Raw genomic sequence first — 16,705 nt, 5'->3', positions numbered from 1 at the left:
TCTATGTGCCCATAGAATGGAGCACAGCAACGGTTATTCCACTCCACAAAGGAGGGGCCACAATTGACCCTGGTAACTATCACCCCATAAGCCTGACTAGCCTGGTCTGCAAGGCTATGGAGTGCATCATCATGGAACTCATTAACAAAGACATTGGGAACCTCCAAACACTTGACCCGACCCAGTTCGGCTTTGTTAAGGGCAGATCATGCCTACGAAATGTAGTGGACTTCTTGAGACAGCCACCAAGGCCATAGACAAGGGAATGGTGGTTCACACAGCCTACCTTGACCTCCCCAAGGCTTTTGACACCATTCCCCACTCGGTATTACAGAAAAACTCACCAGCCTGAACGTAAACCCCTACTTCACGAGATGGGTTGCCAACTGGCTTACAGACAGAACTCACACGGTAAGAATAATGGGCTCCAGGTCCGACTCTAAACCAGTCACAAGTGGTGTCCCGCAAGGCTTGGTCCTGGGACCCCTACTGTTCGGCATATACTTCTCAGAAGTACAGGCAAACACAGGAGGACTATGGCTAACCAAGTTCGCCGATGACTGCAAATTGGGTGCCATAATTGACTCTCCGGCTGACATGGACATCCTCCAAAAGGGCCTTACTGAGATGGACACCTGGTGTCAAAGTCATGGCCTCAAGCTAAATGCCAAAAAATGCATAGTCATCCTGTTTGGGAAAAATAAAACACCCACAAATTACCACATAGGTGGCAGCCCCCTTAATACAGAATAGGTAATAAGAGATCTTGGGACCCAGGTAGATAGTAATCTCTCCTTTGACATTCATATTGCCAAAGTAGTTAGGAAATCCTTCTATGTTTCCCATCTAATTACTAAAGGGTTCGCATCTAGAAATAAAGAGGTTATAATGCCCCTCTACTCCACTCATTAGACCCATCATAGAGTGCAATACCCCATTTGGGATGTACCTCACAAAACACTTCCAACAGCTGGAAAGACCACAAAAGTACCTCACCAAGAGGATTACTGGCCTCAAACATATATCCTATGCAACCAGACCGAAAAAACTCTGGCTGTACTCAGTGGCACATTGCTTACTCAGAAGTGATCTCTGCCTGACTTACAAAGCCATGTCCAATTCAGAATTGATGGACATGCTCCACCCAAAGAAATCCAAGTCACTGTGAGCCACATGCTCTAGTGAGCTATACCTTGCCACAACAATAAATAGAACATGCTGAAGGGATAGATACCTATCACAGAGACTCCCCATGCTTTGGAACAAAATTCCAAACTACATTAGGCAAAGCCCCTCACTAACACTCTTGAAGAAAAACTTTGACAAGTGAATGGGTAACAGAAAATGCACCCCTGGGATCACTTCATTGACTCTGCTTGACAGAGGATCAGTTAATTAATCAATGGGACGCAAAAGCCGACACACTATGGCTAGGCTTATAAATGCCCACTGGCAGATAGCCTAGTACCTACCTATGAACTTATGAACCTCAAGGCTGATTGCTCTGTTTGTGCTGCTTTCGACCCTAGGGTGTTGGAGGATCACCAGAAAAAGTTATTACTGAAAGTATGGCTCAAGAGGGCCCCTTTTTGTCAGGCTGCCTTTCTAATGGTGGCCACAAAGAATCCAAGAGGAAAGTCCCTTCTGCCTTCTCAGGTGCTTCTCCTCCAATGCCACCCAAATGGTATAGACATTCAGATCAGAGTTTGAAGCTATCCTTGACCGTTTCAGATATGTTGTCTCAGGATCCATCCTTAGGTGCCTATGTCTCTTCGGATCAGAGGCTCTTTGATCCTATCACTGTTACCGATCCATTGGCTCCCTCCAATGCAAGACCGGCAGTTCAACCAGTGTCGGACCCGACGTGTTTGTCAGATCTGGTATTAATTATTGAAGGTTCCCCGGCAGGATCTTCACGGGATCTGAAGCTTTCAGCTCTCTCAGGCATAGTAGTCATTCCCTGGATCGGGGACAGCATAGAGTGGTGGTAGGATCCAAGCGGGCTTCTCTGACTAAATCCACCCACCCTTCGGCCTCTTCCAGATCCCCCAGGATCCTGTTACCTTTTGATATGGCCAGGATGATGAGTTTTCTTAGGGCCCAGATAGACATGGGTCTTTTGGCATCTCCAGCCTGGTCGGGCTCAGGGAGATCACTGGTTCCCATATTGCCTTTTCCTCTTCGGATTTCTCCAACCTTGGACCCTAGGACCCATTTTTTCCCAGGGAAGCATCAGCAGATCCAGGAATTCAGGTTTTTCCTCCTCCGTCAGGGTCCTGGCCAACTCTATTCCTTTATCATTGGATGAGAGTGGGTCTCGGCTCTGAGACATTGGCACCGGGTCCCTGGGGCGGGGGTCAGGTCTGGGTTTTTGGATTGGCCCCTTCCTTTGGGGGCCACGGCCTTCAACAGCTTGGGACCGGTACTGTCCAGAGGGCCAAGACCCGGGGCGGGCTCCCCTCCCTCTTCTCTGTTAGCTCTGTCTACTGAGGGCAGGAATGGAGTTTCCTCGAGACCTTCGGCCTTTCGGGTGGTAGAGCAGACCTTCTCCAGAACTGGATCAGCGTCTTGCCATCTACCGGGTACGTCCCAACCCATATCTATTAGGAGCCCTCAGCTCTGTCTAGGGTCAGTCCTCCCGAGATAGCCTTCAGGCAGCATCCAGAACCCAGGGGGTTCCCTTGTCTTTTGAGTCCTCCTTTGAGCCTTTTACAGTGGATGTACCAAGGAAGAGACAGTGCAAGAGGAAGCACTTGGACTCCCCCATGGAGTCCCTCACAGAGGACACAGATTTTGATGAAGGGGATGGGTTGCCCAGATCTCCGCCTGACAACATCTCCTTTGGAACCATTCTGGAGTTGTTAAAGCAGAAAGGCGGATGGTCTCCCCAGCCACCATCTTCGGCGGAATCTGTATTCCCGAAGGCTTTCAGGATGGGTCCATGTACTTCCAGGGTCCCCCCCCCCCCGAAGATGAGCTCATTGACCTTATCACACCCAGGGCGTGGAAAGAACCTAAGACTGTGGAACTGGTTCCTAAGAAGGCTGAACAATTTTTGAGCAACCCCCCCCCACACACACACACACACAGACAGAGCACACTGGAGCAAGGCAGTGCCAGTCGATGCCATTGTGGTTGTTGCGGCCAGAAAAAAGGAGCTGGCTGAACAGAGCTGCAACATCCATCGCCCGAACTGAGAGTCTCAGGCAATCGACAAACAAGGGAAATGCGTTTACACTTCAGCCATGTTTGGTCTGAGAGCTCTTAAATACTTGGTGCACTTTACCCATCTCCAAAGGGATCTGGTTAATGAGTTAACCACATCCCTTTCAACACTGATGCGAGTGGAGGACCTCAAGAAGGTATCTAAGCACACCACTTTATCATCTATTGCCAATTCCTCGACGTGGTTGATCTCCAATGTGGCAGTACCTCTTGAGCGGCTGATGCAGGCATTACTTTGAGGCATCATGCGTGGATGCGGCTATGCGGGTCACTGAACCCTTCAAGGTGACCATTACTAATATCCCTTTTGATGGTTCCTTGCTTTTTGGACCATCAGTCAAAGAAACCTTAACTTGCAGTGAGCAGGATGGGAAGACGATGTTGGCAGTCGAGATCAAGTTTTCTACCCCCCAAAAGACCTTTTCAAAAACCAACAGAGAGGTAAAAATCTCTGGATCTGAAAGTCACAGGGTTCCTTCCAAGATGCTCCAGAAGATTCCTTTTCCAGAGGCAGGGGCAGAGGATTCAATTGCAGACGCCGCTGTAGAGGCAGAGGGGGGTCTTCAGAATCAGGGCTCCACAGAATCCTTTTCTGAGAAGCCATTTCAGTGCCCCTGAGGCATTGCCCAACTGTCCTGCCCTGGAGGCAGTCAGGGGTTGTTTTTCATTGCACCTAAATGCCTTGGCATTTGTAACAAATGGTCAGTGGGTGCTCAAGAGTATATCCAGGGGTTATTACATTCCACAACCTCCTCCAAACCCCAAGAGAGTTCTTCCCAATGTGCTACCCAGAGAGAACTGGCTCAGAAAGAAGTTCTAGCACTTTTAGAAAAAAGAGCCATCCAAGATATTCTTGCAGGACAAAGAGGATCCAGAACTTATTCTCGCTTCTTTTTGGTGCCAAAAAAGACCAGAGACCTGCATCCAGTTCTGGACCTCAGAAAATTGAACTTTTTTGTCAAGAAGTTGAAGTTCTTAGTGGTCACTGTTCATTCCACCCTGCCACTATTGCAGAAGGATGATGGGATGTGCTTCATAGATCTCCAGAACACCTACTATCTTATCAAGATAGACAAGTGTTCTAAGAGGCATCTGCACTTCCAGAATGGAGCCAATCATTTCCAATTCAGAGCCCTACCATTTGGACTCACCCCAGCCCCCAGGGTGTTTACCAAATGCTTGGCTGTAGTAGCAGCTCACCTGAGGCTTCAGGGATTTCAGGTCTTTCCTTACCTGGACAATTGGTTTCTCACAGCTGCCATGAGGTATTGACTGGTTTCTGTCATGCAGTATCTCTTGCAGACTTTCAAAATGTTAGGCATTACGGTCGACATGGTGAAGTTGAAGCTATCTCCTGTGCAAAGCTTAGAATTCATAGGGACCCATCTCAGCACAGTCACAGAAATTTCAGCATTACCCCCTCACAGAATGGACTTGATCAGGCAACAGGTCAGGGCCATCCTGGAGTCTCCACAGGCACACCTCATCCCCAAAGCCTTGGGGTCCATGTCAGCGGTCATTCTTCTTGTACGAGTAGCAAGATGAAATATGTGAGTGCTTCAGTGGATGCTGGCCTTTTGGTGATCCATTGTGTGTCATCTGATGCCCATACTAATCCCATTGACTCCTGTTTGCAGATGGCACCTGCAGTGGTGGCTTTGGTCAGGGGATCTCTTACGAGGCAGACTGTTTTCTCTTCCCCCACCCAAGGCCACTGTGAGCATGGATGCTTCCCTGATGGGGTGGGGGTGGGGGGGTCATTTTCAGGGTAGAACCATCCAAGGCATGTGGTCCTCCACAGAGACCAAATTGCATACAAACGTTCTAGAAATGAGGGCAGTCCTCCTCACGTTGAAAGCCTTTCAAGATTGTCTTCCTCTGGGGTATGGTGGCTAGTCACACAGACAGCCTGTCCATGGTCTAGTATATCAACAAGCAAGGTGGAACATGTTCTTTCCCATTGTGCAGAGACCCCATGAGAGTGTGGGAATGGGCGATCTCTTCCACTCGCTTTCTTTTTGGAATGCACATACCCGGGGAATCCAAAGTCTTGGCAGATAGGCAGAGCAGGTTTATCTTGACCCTGCACAAGTGGTCCCTCAGTCAATCAGTGGCATCTCAGATATTCGGCCAATGAGGCCAACCTTGCTGCAACCTTTTTGCATCTCCAGAGAACAACAAATGCAGCAGGTACTTTGCCCTGATCCTTCCGGAGGGGCAGTCCCTGAGGGACACTCTTGTCCACGATTAATCTCTGGGTCAACTCTATGCTTACCCACCTCTTCCCTTGATCCCCAGAGTGCTTCAGAAAGTCTACAAACTGAAGAGTTCCATGACTCTCATTGCCCCCTTCTGGCCTCGTCAGGTGTAGCTCCCCTTCCTGCAGTCTCATCTGAAGTATATACCTTGAATACTAGATCCCGTTCCAGATCTCATCTCTCACCCGTCAAAACAACTGCCTGACCTTTGATCCCTTCGTCTGACCACATGGTTTCTCCAGTTCTTGTGATAGTAACACAGTCCATGCTGGCTTCTCCTGTCAGAAGAATTATATTAGCTTCCCAGAAACTGTCTACTCAGAAAGTATATTGAAGTAAGTGGAAACATTTTTCCTTTTGGGCTGTTGAAAGGAATCTTGGTCTTTTCTCAGCACCGGTGCCAGATATTCTCTTTTTAGCATCCCTTTTTCAAGCTTCTGTGCTAAAAAATTGCAATTGGAGCCCATTTCTAATTTTCATGTCAATAACAAACCCACCCTTTCCAGTAGATTATGTAAGGTCTTCTTGAAAGGCATCTTCCTTCTCAGGCCTCCTGTCAAAGACCCTGCTCCTCCATCAGATCTGACCTTGATGTTGCAGACTGTTACTCAGTCCCTTTGAGTCAGCTCATTCGTTTGATCTTAAATCTCTTTCTTGGAAAACTGCCTTTCTTGTGGCCATAACTTCAACTAAGAGGTTTTCTGAATTACAGGCCTCGTCTTCCAAGCCACCATATATTATTTTTCATAAGGACATGGTGACTTTGCGAACTAATCCCTCTTTTGTGCCCAAGGTAGCCTCTAAAAGTAATATCAACCAGAAATTTCAGTAACCCATATTTTTTTCTAATCATTGTGATAAGGGTGAATACCTCCGCCATACCTTGGATGTGCATAGGCAGTTGAGATTTTATTTGCATAGGACTAAATCTTTTAGAAATTCTGACTAGTTGTTCATAGTCTTCTCCTTGAACAGGCGTGGCAAGCAGTGTCTAAAGTGACAATTTCTGAGTGGATTTCTAATTGCATTTCCACTGTTTACTCTCTTAGGAATTTGGAGTTGTCTCATCCACCCAAGGCTCATTCTCTGGTCAGTTGTTACATCGTCAGCCTTCTCTGCTAGGATGTTCATAGATAACATTTGTGCTGCGGCCCCTTGAACTACTCCTCACACCTTTGTTGGTCATTATAAGCTGGATATGGTCTCCAGAAATAGAGCATCCTTTGGTTTCATGGTGCTCAGGCACATCCTTCCTTAGGGCCGCCTAGGATTCGATTGTAGCTGTGGCTGTTGACCCAGTCGTGATGAATAATGAAATGGCTAACATCAGATCAGTAGCTATGTACTTACCATAACTTGGTGTCTGTGTTATCCTATTTCATTATTCATCACTTCCCACCCACCTTCCATGTTTCTGGAGGCTCTGGAGAGGCTGAAGTCTTGGGCCATTGAGCTACTGCCCCTCAGTGTACACCTGGTAATTTTATGTAAGGGCAGATATATAGTATATATAGCAAGACCCAGTTGTGATGAATAATGAAATAGGATAACACAGATACCAAGTTATGGTAAGTACATAACTATTGTTCCTGCATTTCTGACATTGGCAAGAGATGCCAGGTTTCCAGCATTGGTTCTTCAGATTATTTTAGTCTCAGAAAAACAATCCACAGAAAAGGTTTATCATAGCAAATGGAAAAGATTTTCCATCTGGGCCATGTCAGAAGGAATTGAAGTGTTTTTCTGCTCCCATTCCCTCCATACTGGGGTTCATGTCTAATGTGTTCCGTAGTAGTTCCAGTTTTTCAACTATCAAAGTGCAAATGGCTTCTGTTTCAGATTTCTAAATAGGTCAGAATGACAACTCTGTAGTATCCGTAAAAGTCTCTAAAGCCTTTTTGAAGGAAGGTTCTGACTACAGCATCCAATCAGGGACCCAATCCCTCCATGGGATGTTACTGTTTTGCTCCAAGCACTAACTCAACCCCCCTTTGAACCAGTGGCCTCAGCAGATTTGAAGTTTCTCTCTTGGAAGACAAATTTTCTTGTGGCTGTTACACTGGCCAGATGAAACTCAGAGTTACAGGCTCTTTCTTGCAAGCCCCTTTATATAATCTTTCACAAACACAGATTTTCTTTAAGGACTAGTACATTCTTTCTTCATAAGGTGGTGGCATCTGAAGCAATTGTAATTCAGTACATCAACATACTAGTGTTGGATGTTCATCGCCAACTTAGATTTTTATCTTTATAGACCTAAACTCTTCAGGAAATCTTATCAGTAGTTCATTGCATATTGTAAACCAAAAATGGGCAAAGAGGTTTCTAAAGTTACACTTTCTAGATTATCATATTGTATTTCCTTTGTATATGCACAGAAAGACTTGCTACTTCGACAGACTTTATGAAAAGAATTCCCGCTGATGACATTTGTGCTGCTGCAACTTGGTCAACTGTTCACACCTTTGCGTCTCATTATAAATTGGATGTACAGTCCAGGACAGGGTCATCCTTTGGTTCCATCATTCTCAGGAATGTCCTTCCTTGATATTGCCCAGCTAAAACCAGATTAGGAGTCTGTCTCATATGTTGAATTGGATGAAAATATTCAACATCAGATATGAAAGTTATGTACTTAAAGAAAAATCTGTGGTGCCCCTCGAAGTCTCAGAAAAATCCAGTAAGCAACCTCTACTGGGTCCAAAACAAACCAAGAAGAAACTTCACAGTGTGGTGGGTGTGGATTATGTTATGCACTTAGTTCACTTAATAAAAATCAAACTGTAAAATATAACTGTAAAATACATGCTACAAAATAATCAAGTAGAAAATAATAGGTAATCTGTGGTTGAGTTAAAAATGGAATATCCTTTATTGAAACACACAGACAAGCTGTCCTAGCTGAGGATAATAAAAAGCATCAAAAACATTCCTTAATTATATAATCAGGTTGTTCAGAGCAAGGGAATGGTTACAGAGGGTGGTTCTGTTAAGAACAGTAAAAGCATTAAAATCATTCCTTTAACCAAGTCCCCTTCCCTCTTAACACTTTAGTCTAAAACAGTTACTAAAAAAACAATCAGTAAAAACAAAATGAAAACTCCAGCAAAGCTAGAACTTCCACTGAGTGACCTCCCAAACCTCTTGTGTCAGAGGCACATGCGATATATGCAAATGATCCTTATGAACATCAGATGTTTCAGCTAATTGGCGATGCTGAATGCCCATGACTTGTTTCGTCATTTTAATGGACAATTTCAGGCCAATAAAGCCAAACCCCACTAGCTGTGGATATGCAGATTTCGGCCTTATTATGACCTCATCAGCACAGTACAAGCAGAGTGTTTGACCAACTATAAGAAACACAGGGCAGGATTCAAGGAGTGACTTAGGTTTTTCAGCTTTCCTTCTCTAAGATTGTTAAGTTTTCCACTTTCCTCAGTGCCTTTTATCAAAAGCAAAATAAGCAGACCCATTAGAATTCTGGCAAGAAGATATTCAAAAATGGTGGCAAGGAGGCTGCAAAGGAAAGGGTGAGCTTAACAAAAACCAGGATAGCCCAACAAGTCTGAATGACTGCAAACTGTAACCCCTTTCCCACCCTGGCAACCTTTAAGTCTTCCCAAAGTGTGGTTCTCCATGTATCTCTTTGGCTGCAGATAAACTGTCTTTCGGCTTTTCCCGGTTAGGGGTTGCCACAGCAGAACTCCGGTCCGCTAATGATTGGCAGTAGATTTTTACGTGCTGGCTTGCCGGACCTAACGCACAACCTTCAACGAAGGAATGTCCATTCACGCATGTCGACACACAGAAGATGCTCTAACTGAGAATTGAACGTGCAACGTCAGATAATCTCCAATAAATGGATTATGAGAGTGATTCATCAGGGGTACAGATGGCAGTGGGAGGCCCTCCCTCCTTTTCAGAGGATTTCTCCTTATCTACCAGATCAGACTAATTTTTCCCTCCTGTCATTCAGCATTTGTTGACTCAGGGGCAACAGAACCTGTTCTTCTTTCTCTTTTAGGAAAAGTTTTTTTATTCAAGAATGCTTCTGGTACCAAAGAAACAGAGAGACCTCACGGAGACTAGTCCTAGATCTTTCCTTTATCAATCAGTTTATGAAAGTCCCAAAGTTCAAAATGCTTTCCCCTCACAACCTCTTATTTCTTAATTTCATCTTTTATTTGTTTATTTTTTATATATTTTTATTTTGGTAAACATTTTTTTATTTTGAGTTATCATTGTATTCCTTTAGACTTATATTTCAGTTAGGGTGGCCTTGGTGCTGCAGTGGTTAGCATTGTTGCCTCACAGCAAGAGGTTCTCCGGTTCAATCATTGGCTGGTGTGCCTTCTGTGTGGAGTTTGCATGTCCTCCCTGTGGTCGTGTGGGTTTCCTCCGGGTGCTCCGGTTTCCTCCCATATCCCAAAGACATGCTGTAGGTGGATTGGACACTCTAAATTGGCCCTACGTGTGAGTGTGTGCATGTGTGTGCCTTCTGTTGAAGGTTGGGTGCCGGGCTGGCAACTCGACACTGCAAAACTCCACTGCCAATCATGAGCGGACAGATGTTCCGCTGTGGCGACCCCTAACCGGGAAAAGCCAAAAGAAGAAGAAGTCTTATATTTCAAAGTTCTTTGTAATGTTTTCTGTGTGTGGATTACATTACCAGTTCTCTCCATTATTCTTTGGGTTATCCACTTCTCCAAGGATGTTCATAAAGTGCCTAGCTCCTGTGATAGTATATTGCAGACTGCAAGGTATTCACATTTTATTAATTTAGATACCTTGCTTATCTCTGAAGGGTCTTTTTTTTCAAAGTGGCAAGAATCTCTTGCTTGGGTAAGAGATGATCTTTGCAGACTGGGTTTCCAGGAGAAAATTCAAAAGTCTTGTTTGATTCCTGCACATAGGATTGTGTTCTTAGGGTGTCACATAGATACTCCAGTTTATTCCTGAGTTTTTCCAAATAGTCCATGACTTCAGCAAGGAAGTTTAACAGGATATTAGGGTTCGTGGCATCTGTGATTATCATGCTAACCCTAGCAAGACTCTACATGAGAAAGATTCATTGGTACCTTACATTAGATGTTCTTCGTGTTTCACTGTTGCAGTCAACACATTTGGGTTATCTGCCTGCAGGTAGCCCTCAACCGGCCTGAATACCAGAGTCTTGGGATTTCTGCATCGGATGCTGTCACTTCTTCCATGACGTCAGATCGTCAGGGGTATAAAACATGCAGCCGACGCCATTACATCAGTCTTTCTTGCCGTGTGGTGCCTGAAGCAGAAGCAGTTCGTAAGTGCCGGTCTGCCGACTCCTGAAATTGTTGTTTTTTGAGTTTCAGACCTGAAGTCTTCTAAAAGATAAGTACTCTGTTGGGAATCCTTTTCTCTTGCTCTAACCGATGTCAGAAAAAATTAATAATTATCTTGCCTGTGGAAAGCAAATACCTCACAGAGATTTTCATTCTTACTGTGTCACCTGTTTAGGCCCAGACCACGACGTCCCTCACTGTTGGTTTTGTGCCTTGTTCAACACCCGAACTATTTGTCGTCGGGCTATTTTAGTAGCCCAGCTAGCTCAGTTGGTAGAGCATGAGACTGTTAATCTCAGGGTCGTGGGTTTGAGCCCCATGTTGGGTGTGTCTCCTTTTAAAAAAAAAGCCATCTGACTACCGATCTTCCAAAAAAATGAAAGGATAAAGACAGACAGACCGCATAGGTCCAAGGCTGCTGATGACGCTAACGTTAAGCTAGTCGCCAGTCCGCCGGTACTCAGTGAGGTACTTTCGCAGTCCCTGATACCTGCTTCTACAGATTCACAGGTCTCTATTGAGACCCATTCGGAGTCTGGTATGCCGCAAGATGCCTCTTCGACTATGGAACCTGCGGATGTCTCCACCTTGGATGGGTCTGGAGCCGCTGTGCAGGCAGTGGCTTCTGAGGGTGTTTTCAGGCCTTCTGATCTTCTTATTAAACCGACGACTTCCTTTCAAACCAAAAATACTGAATTTCTCAGGCCTAATGTTCGCACTACGCCTAGGAAACCGATGACCAAAGCGCATTCTAAGGCCCACATGCCTCAAAAACAAATGATTAGAATGGCTGAGGACCTCATTACTTTGATTAGAGGAAGTCAGCCTTCCCCCAAAAAAAGACCCAGAACTGATTTTCCTTCTGATTCTTCTGATCAGGAATCTGTTTACTCTAATCATTCTGATTTCCAGGACATACCCTTATCTACCCATGAGGGCTCTGATGCAGCAGATTCCATTCCTTCTGCTTCCCCTCCAGAAGATTTTTCCTTTGTTAAAACCCTGCACACCCTTAGACAACATTTCTGTTGGGAGAGCCAGGACTACTCCCAGTCCAAAAAGAGACTCGGAATTTTTAAGCTTGTCTCATCACAGGCCTCTAGCTATTCCTCCTGTCCTGGAAAATGTAGATGATGTCTTCCTGGAATCCAGCCTTACCCCTGATACCTTGCCTTGAGCTCCCAGGAAACCTGACAGGTACTATAGAGTGCCTGACTCCCACAAATTCCTTTTTAGGAATCCTACTGCAGATCCAGAGACCATTTCCCAGGGACCTAAAGCCATTAAGGCTACAACTGTCAAAAATCCTACCCCTTCAGAGAGGGATTTCAGGGCATTAGACAGATGGGGTAAAAAGGTATACACCTCTGCTACGCTTGCCATTAGGGCTTTAAATTGCCAGTTTCATATGTTGAAGTATCAGCAGCATATTATGGAGCTAATTAAACAAAAAATTGTTGTTGATTCCTGATTGTGCGGAACACAAAGATTTACAAGAGTTAATGCATTCTGCTAACCAACTTGGTAAACATACTTTGCAATGTGGGTTTGATGCTTTAGAAGCATATTGCAGGGCTGCTGTCACTGCGTCTGTTCTTAGAAGACATGCTTGGCTTAAGGAACAGAACTTGTCAGATCATGTCAAAGCAAAATTGCTGGATGCACCATTAAATCAAGAGTGTCTACTTGGTAATAAAGCAGAAGAAGTTCTCAAAAGAATGGAGGAGAAAGCTAAATCTATGAAAACTGTTAAAGATTTCTTACAAGTACAACCACCTATATTCAGTAGGCATTGGCCTTCAAAAAACTGGTCTTTTCCAGTCGCTTCCAGGCCTTCTCAGTCCAAGCCCAGGGGCAGCAGACCATCAAGACTTCAGTCTCAGGTTATGCACAGATCTAAGCAATAGAGTGCTCCCACGTCCAAAACAGAGAGTAGTAAGCCTCCATCCTACGGTAAAATTGCACAATGACTTATCCTTAACTCTTCCAAGCCTTGCCCAAGAACTTGCAACTTTAGGAGGGAAACTTGCACTGCATGCCAAAAACTGGCAATACATTACCCAAGACAAATGGGTCTTAAACATTGTTTCCCAGGGATACAGATTCCAGTTACACTCACTGCCATCCATAAGCGGATGGCCAGACCTCCTCCCCAAACCAGTGGGCAGAGGCCCAAAAGCAAGTACTTTCTCTACTCAGTATCAAGGCTATTCAACCTGTCCCAGCAGAACAAAGGGGACAAGGTTTTTACTCCAGACTGTTTCTAGTCCTCAGAAAAGAAAACACTTTCCGTCCTATCCTGGATCTGTCTATTCTAAACACCTTTTTATGGTTCCAGAATTCAAAATGCTAACTCTCCAACAGCTGCTTCCTATGCTAGCCAAGGACTACTAGCTAGCAACCCTAGATTTAAAAGAAGCTTATCTGCACATCCCCATAAGGGAATCTTGCAGGAAATACCTACACTTCAGAGCAGGCTCTATGCACTATCAGTTCTCTGCACTTCCCTTTGGCTTATCTACTGCGCCCCGGGTATTCACAAAGTGCCTTGCTCCAGCCATTGCATATTGCAGGCAGAGAGGAATTCAAATTTACCCACTCTTGGACAACTGCCTGATTCAGGCGGACAGTCAGGAATTGCTACTTCAGCACTTGGCATTTGTAAATAGACTTCTAACTTCACTTGGGTACACCATCAATGAAAAGAAATCACAGCCAGTACCCAGCCAACAGATTGTATTTCTGGGAGCAAGCTTGAACACAACTTCCCAGATGGCATTCCTCACTCCAGAAAAACGAGTTTATTTGACAAACTATTTGAGTCTACTGGCCACCAAAATCTGGCTATCTGCAAGAAAAATACTGCAAGCCCTAGGGTTCATGACCTCTTGCATTCTACTAATTCGGTATGCAAGACTGCATATGAGGAAACTTCAATGGTACCTACAAAGTCTCTGGTATCAACATTCTCAGGACCTGGAAACAATGATTCCTATCATTCCTTGTCTAAGAACAGAGTTCCTTTGGTGGGCAGAGGTCTGCAACCACAACAAGGGACACCCTTTCACTCTACCCCCTGCCACCCAAACCCTAACAACAGACACATCTGATTATGCATGGGGGGGGGAGCTCACATGGCAGGGCAGTGTATTCAGGGCAAAGGGAACCCAAACCAAATTCACCTGCATATCAATCAGAAAGAAATGTTAGCTGTACAGAATGCTCTGATAGCCTTCAAAGGCCTTATTCTTCCAGGACAACTTTTGGTACAGACAGACAACACCACAGTTATGTGGTACATAAACAAGCAGAGGGGAACCCATTCCTACCCACTCTGTGGACTAGCCATAGCTCTGTGGAACACAGCCTTGACAACCAAGTGCACTTACAAGCTCAATTCCTGCCAGGCAAACTAAATTCACTGGCAGATGACTTAAGCAGAAATCTCATGGACCCACATGAGTGGAAACTAGAACCCAAAATGTTCAAGCTTTTGAGGAACAGGTGGGGGACACAACAGGTGGACCTTTTTGCTTCCTCTCAGAACTATCAATTGAGCAAATATTGCACCAGAACTCCCCACAACCAAGTTTGGAAAGTGGATGCCCTGTCCTTCACCTGGGAAAGCCTTTCAGTCAATGCCTTTCCCCCTCTGCCACTCCTCTTGAAGGTTCTACTAAAAATCAAACAGGACAAGCCAAGGACAATCCCGATTGCACCAGACTGGCCACGCCAGCACTGATACCCTCTTTTGTGTAGTATGACAGTGCTACAACCATTGCACCTGCCTCAGACTCCTTCCCTGCTGTCCCAGCAGGTGGGCCAGATTCTGCACCCTCAGCTACAGACGCTGAACCTTGCAGCCTGGCTAATCCCCTGAATTCAACTCCAGCAACCCCCAGTAAGCAGGTGCTGGATGTCATTCTTGGGGAAAGGAGGCCTAGTACTAGAAAATCCTATTCGGAAAATGGAAGAGGTACTCTTCCTGGAGCCAGTCTCAGGGAATGGGCACAGCTGTGCCCAGCTTACCTCATATACTAGATTACTTAACAGAAATGCTCCACAAAGGCCTATCCATCTCTTCAATTAAGATTCATGCCTCTGCCATCTCAGCTCATTATAATACTGAGTCACCCCTTTTCCCGTATCCTTTGGTAAAACAGTTCCTGAGAGGAGCCAAAAATGTAAGACCCCCCCAGGAGAGCTCCCACTCCAGCCTGGGATCTTAACTTTGTATTAGAAAAGCTCACACTTCCACCCTTTGAACCTGCGGCCACAGCAGAGTTAAAATTCCTCTCATGGAAAACAGCTTTACTTCTAGCCATCACTTCAGCAAGAACAGTGTCTGAATTGCAGGCCCTTATGGCAGTGGAACCCTTCATTGTCTTCCATGCAGACAGGGTTTCCCTCAGGACTAACCCATCTTTTATGCCCAAGGTGGTGTCTAGTGTGGCTTTGAACCAGTCCATTCATTTTCCATCCTTTTTTCCTAATCCTCAGAATAAAGGGGAAAGGATCCTGCATTCTCTGGACATGCACCATGCACAGGCAGCTTAGGTTCTGTCTGGACAGGACTAAGCCTCATAGAAAATCTGACCAGCTGCTAGTCAGCTTTGCTGCAGGGGTAGAGGGCAAGGCCATTTCAAAGCAAACCATTTCTAAATGGATAGCACACTGCATCCATTTCTGCTACAAGCACCATGGGAAACTACCCCACAGGGAATCAGAACTCATTCCACTAGGGCTACATCTACCTCTACAGCATTTCTCAGGGGGGTCCCTACCAGGGACAACCTGGAAGCTGCAACCTGGAGCTCTGTGCACACTTTCACCAAGCACTACCACTTGCCTATATTTTCTAAATCCAGAGCTGGATTTGCCACAGCAGTCTTTCAGGGCCTGATTGCCATACCCTAATGCTTAATAACTACCTCCACCCTTCCTTAGCTTTGGGAATCAACCCAAATGTGATGACTGCAACAGTGAAACATGAAGAACATAGTACAGTTGTGTACACTTACTATAAATGTAGATGTTTGAGTGTATTTACTGTTGCAGTCCTGGTTACCCTCCCTCCAGCCACCTGACATCTCTTGACTTCTATTCTATCTTTTTTGTCTGGCATATCTTATATTATTGGTATTTGTTGTTTTTTTGCTGGGGGTGTTACATACCATATAATTGCTTCCTATTTTGGGGGCACCTGAGATCTGCGGCAAGAAAAACTGATGTAATGGCGTCGGCTGCATGTTTTATACCCCTGATGACCTGACGTCATGGAAGAAGCAACAGCATCCGATGCAGAAATCCCAAGACTCTGGTATTCAGGCCAGCTGAGGGCTACCTGCAGGAGATAACCCAAATGTGATGACTGCAGCAGTGAATACACTCAAACATCTACATTTATGGTAAGTGTACACAACTGTACTTTTGGTGCCAACATCAAACACCCTCTGACTTTTCATATTACAATTCTGAGATTTGTAAAAAGGGAACTGCTTTGGTGGAGAAACCAGTTATATTTAAATCCAGGCCACTTATTTTCCCCTTTTATTTCCAGAAAATCAGTAACTACAGATGCATCAGATCTCTGTATTTATAGTGGTAAAAGTGCAGTCCATTCACAACAAAAAGCTGGCAAATTTCTAATCCAGGACTCCTTGCTAGCAGGCCTGGAAACAGAGGCATTCTCATTTCCTTGGAAAAGAATGTTTATGTATGCTTTCCCATCCTTTCCGTGATATCCAGGGCCATTCTGAAGATTCAGGAGGACTATCCAAAGATCATTCTGATCACTCCCTTTTAGCAACAGTAGTTCTCCCTCCATTCAGAAAAGGCTAAGGGAAATTACTGTAATTGTACATACAGATTGGACTTACTAACACAGGACAGGGGTTGTTT

General features: G+C 45.1%; 1 protein-coding gene and 1 non-coding gene across 2 annotated transcripts in view; both read left to right on the top strand.

Annotated features, from left to right (window-relative positions):
* The window catches only part of LOC122803825 (aarF domain-containing protein kinase 1-like), a 755,009-nt gene that overhangs the window by 675,669 nt on the left and 62,635 nt on the right, over positions 1-16,705 (top strand). The gene's annotated exons all lie outside the window — the stretch shown is intronic.
* Positions 11,060-11,132, top strand: TRNAN-GUU. The gene has a single exon. It is a non-coding gene; the product is annotated as a tRNA-Asn (tRNA).

Source organism: Protopterus annectens, chromosome 6.part0 (genome assembly GCF_019279795.1).
Source record: "Protopterus annectens isolate FY-2018-M chromosome 6.part0, PAN1.0, whole genome shotgun sequence".
NCBI lineage: Eukaryota > Metazoa > Chordata > Ceratodontiformes > Protopteridae > Protopterus > Protopterus annectens.
The sequence above is the reverse complement of the archived record's forward strand: the minus strand, read 5'-3'. Positions and strand labels throughout refer to the sequence as shown.